Source organism: Electrona antarctica (assembly GCF_951216825.1).
Source record: "Electrona antarctica genome assembly, chromosome: 13".
NCBI classification, from domain to species: Eukaryota; Metazoa; Chordata; class Actinopteri; order Myctophiformes; family Myctophidae; genus Electrona; species Electrona antarctica.
Genome location: NC_136794.1, coordinates 38,807,171 through 38,810,551, shown reverse-complemented (window position 1 = coordinate 38,810,551; position 3,381 = coordinate 38,807,171). Strand labels below are relative to the sequence as shown.

The window sequence follows — 3,381 nt, the reverse complement described above, 5'->3', positions numbered from 1 at the left end:
CCCGACCTCGAAAAATGTTAGCTAAGCAGCTAAACAACCTAGCTTCACAATGTACATACCGTAATGTTGAGGGAAGCGGTTGGTAGTCGAGGGTCGGCTGGGGAACCACGTCGAGTGAGACTTGTGCCTTCGGCTGCTGCTTGAAGTAGTAGCGGTGGTTGTCGGTGGAGCATCCTAGGACCGCATCCGACATCCCCTTGTCGCAGCCACCCGACCCGGGGGAGCCTTGTTGGTGCATGGGCTGACGTGATTCCGCTGGAGGGAGAGCAGCATAGGAGCTAGCTGACATGGCCTGGCCGATGTCTTGGGTCTGGCTCCACAAGCCTCGTAGTCTAGGGCGTAAAGCCCTGACTGCAGAAGCCTGGGAGGGGACCATGGCAGGAGCGCGGCTTTGTGGAGCTGGAATAGGCCGTGTCTCTTCTCTCGCTCGACTCGGGGAGACATCGTTGTTCTCCGTCGTAGCGAAAGCAAATTTTAGCTCGCACTGGCTTCGGGTTAACCTGACTCCGCCAGATGGGGCAGCAGAGAGTACACTGGATTCCCCCCTCCTGCTCCCATCTGGGAACTCTCAGGCAGACTTGATGCCCGGGCACAAAACGGCCTGGCCAATCAGCAGCAGCTAGAGGCGGGATCAAGGCAGCAGTAGCACTGTGTATGACTTGATCCCGCCATACACTTGAGCAGGAGGGGGGAACCCAGTGTACTCTCTGCTGCCCCATCTGGCGGAGTCAGGTTAGCTTCGGGTAGCCCCGTAGCTTAAGCTAAAATTGCCAAGCTAGTAATAGCTAAGCTAGTAAGTTGCTGGCGTCGGCAGCCACGCACAATAGCTATGTATAAGCAAACTGGCTAGGTAATTAAAGCCTGGCTAGCGTGTCGCTTGAGCGGTGCTAAGAGAAAACCGCTGTTGCTTTCTAGAACTTTCGTTCTTTCGAATTTTACAATTCTTCCATGTGAAAATGTCAACAGTGCGTAGAGAACCTCACGGTACTCAAGAACTAATTCTCTCGTCCGACTTATGAGATATTAATTACTCAGACACACTCGACTGTTCAGAAGTCTTGCATTCTCCATTGGCAGAGAAAAGTAGAATGAGGGCTGGTGACGTAGGAACCCCTTTTATGCCTTCGGGGCATAGTGCTTGACGTCACAGCTCTTAAACCCCACAGGGCTCAAAATAAGCCCTGTGGGAGTTCATAAATGAAGTCTGCAGCTCGGTTTGCCAGAAGGAAACCTCCCATAAGCGAAATATTTTGCGAATGCTCACTTAAAATAAAGCTTTTTCATCATATATTGAATACAGTAACTAGCACGAGGTGATGGCTATGTGCACATGCATGCGCGTGCACGTGACGTGCACGTGACATCATTAAAATATAGCTGTAACGAAGACTCTCACTTACATTCATATTAACTGAACTGGGAGAGTGTTCGTTGGATATACAGTCTCCATATATGGGGATATCCGACTAGGACGCCAGGGCTATATGATATATAGCATGTCTTAGCGCTAGGTATACTCTTGGTTGCTTGTTTTTGCAGAAAATGCACTAAAGACTTCTGGTGATTAGTAGTTTTTGTTCCCTACCTATGTTGAATACACTTATTGTAAGTCGCTTTGGATAAAAGCGTCTGCTAAATGACTGTAATGTAATGTAATGTAATGTCTAGTATGACAATCCCTATATTTGGGCCCGAGCCGACCTAGTGCTGATATCAGATAGATGCGGTAGAACCATATATGGATAGATCTAACTGGCTTAGTCATCATGACAAGCCTGGTCGTCGGAGCATATATAAAGGGTCGGCTTCAGGGAGAAGGCAGAAGTCAAAGCATCCTGGTTTAAGTTCTAACCGGACACCACTGCGGGGGTCCTAAGCTAAGTAATCAGCAATACAGCCTTGAGTTATTTTATAATAGCCCTACTAGTTAAAAAATACACAGCACACCACTGGTTCAATTCAACCATTTAACGCTAAAGCACTGCAAACCAAAGCTTCAAGAATGTCCTTCCGAGCCGTGAGACCTGTGTGCGCGGCCACCGCCCTTAGCCTGTCAACGTCGTCCCAGAACCACACTAAAGTCGCGGTGCTCGGCGCGTCAGGGGGCATCGGCCAGCCCCTGTCCCTGCTGCTGAAGAACAGCCCGCTGGTGAGCGACCTCTCGCTGTTCGACATCGCCCACACGCCCGGAGTGGCAGCCGACCTCAGCCACATCGAGACCCGGGCCCAAGTGACGGGCCACATGGGGCCCGACCAGCTCGGCGCTGCCCTTCAAGGCTGCGGGGTGGTGGCAATCTCCGCCGGGGTCCCGAGGAAGCCGAACATGACCCGTGATGACCTATTCAACACCAACGCGACCATCGTGGCCACCCTGGCCGACGCTTGTGCCCGCCACTGCCCCGAAGCCATGATCTATCTGCATCATCACTAACCCCGTCAACTCCACCATCCCCATCGCATCTGAGGTGATGAAGAAGCATGGCGTCTACAACCCCAACAAAGTGTTCGGCGTGACGACCCTCGACATTGTCAGGGCAAATGCCTTTGTGGCAGAGCTCAAGGGCCTTGACCCAGCACGAGTCAATGTGCCAGTTATTGGTGGCCATGCAGGAAAGACGATCATTCCCCTAATATCACATTGCACACCCGACGTAGAGTTCCCTGCTGACCAGCTGGAGGCCCTGACTGGAAGGATCCAGGAGGCAGGTACTGAGGTGGTGAAGGCCAAGGCTGGAGCCGGCTCTGCAACCCTCTCCATGGCCTATGCAGGTGCCCGCTTCATCTTCTCCCTCCTGGACGCCATGAATGGGAAAGAGGGTGTGGTGGAGTGTGCGTACGTCAGGTCGGAGGAGACGGAGTGCAAGTATTTCTCAACACCTCTCCTCCTTGGGAAGAACGGCATAAAAAAGAACCTCGGCCTAGGGAAGCTATCCGCCTTTGAGGAGAAGCTGGTGGCTGACGCTATTGGCGAGCTTAAGGGCTCCATCAAGAAAGGCGAGGAGTTTGCGGCCAACATGAAGTAGATGGGCCATATACCACCTAATAGTTCACAGCATTCTAAGACTGTCTTAGAATGTCAATGGCATCCTAGGGCACCTCAGACTCTGTTTCCTCTATAGTTTTTCCGTAGCTGTGAAGGTTAACCTTGGTTTAAAGACCCTAGTTCTGACCTTGATGTCCCTGTTACTGTAAAAAGAGCATATATTTCCATACTGCTACTGTGAAACAGATGTGTTCATACCCTGATTTCTTCAAAGTATTACTAGGGTTGAGGCAAGGAAGCTGTTGGAAAGATGGCGAGAAAGGCCAGTTAATGGATAAAAATAAATTATATCTATTCTGTAATGCTAATTAGAAAGGACTGTAAATATATATATACCT

General features: G+C 50.8%; 1 pseudogene across 1 annotated transcript; it reads left to right on the top strand.

Moving 5' to 3' along the window:
- Positions 1 to 2,002: 2,002 nt before the first annotated feature.
- LOC306935391 (malate dehydrogenase, mitochondrial-like) lies at positions 2,003 to 3,023 on the top strand (annotated as a pseudogene). The gene has a single exon. The product of its transcript is annotated as a malate dehydrogenase, mitochondrial-like (transcript).
- Positions 3,024 to 3,381: the final 358 nt, after the last annotated feature.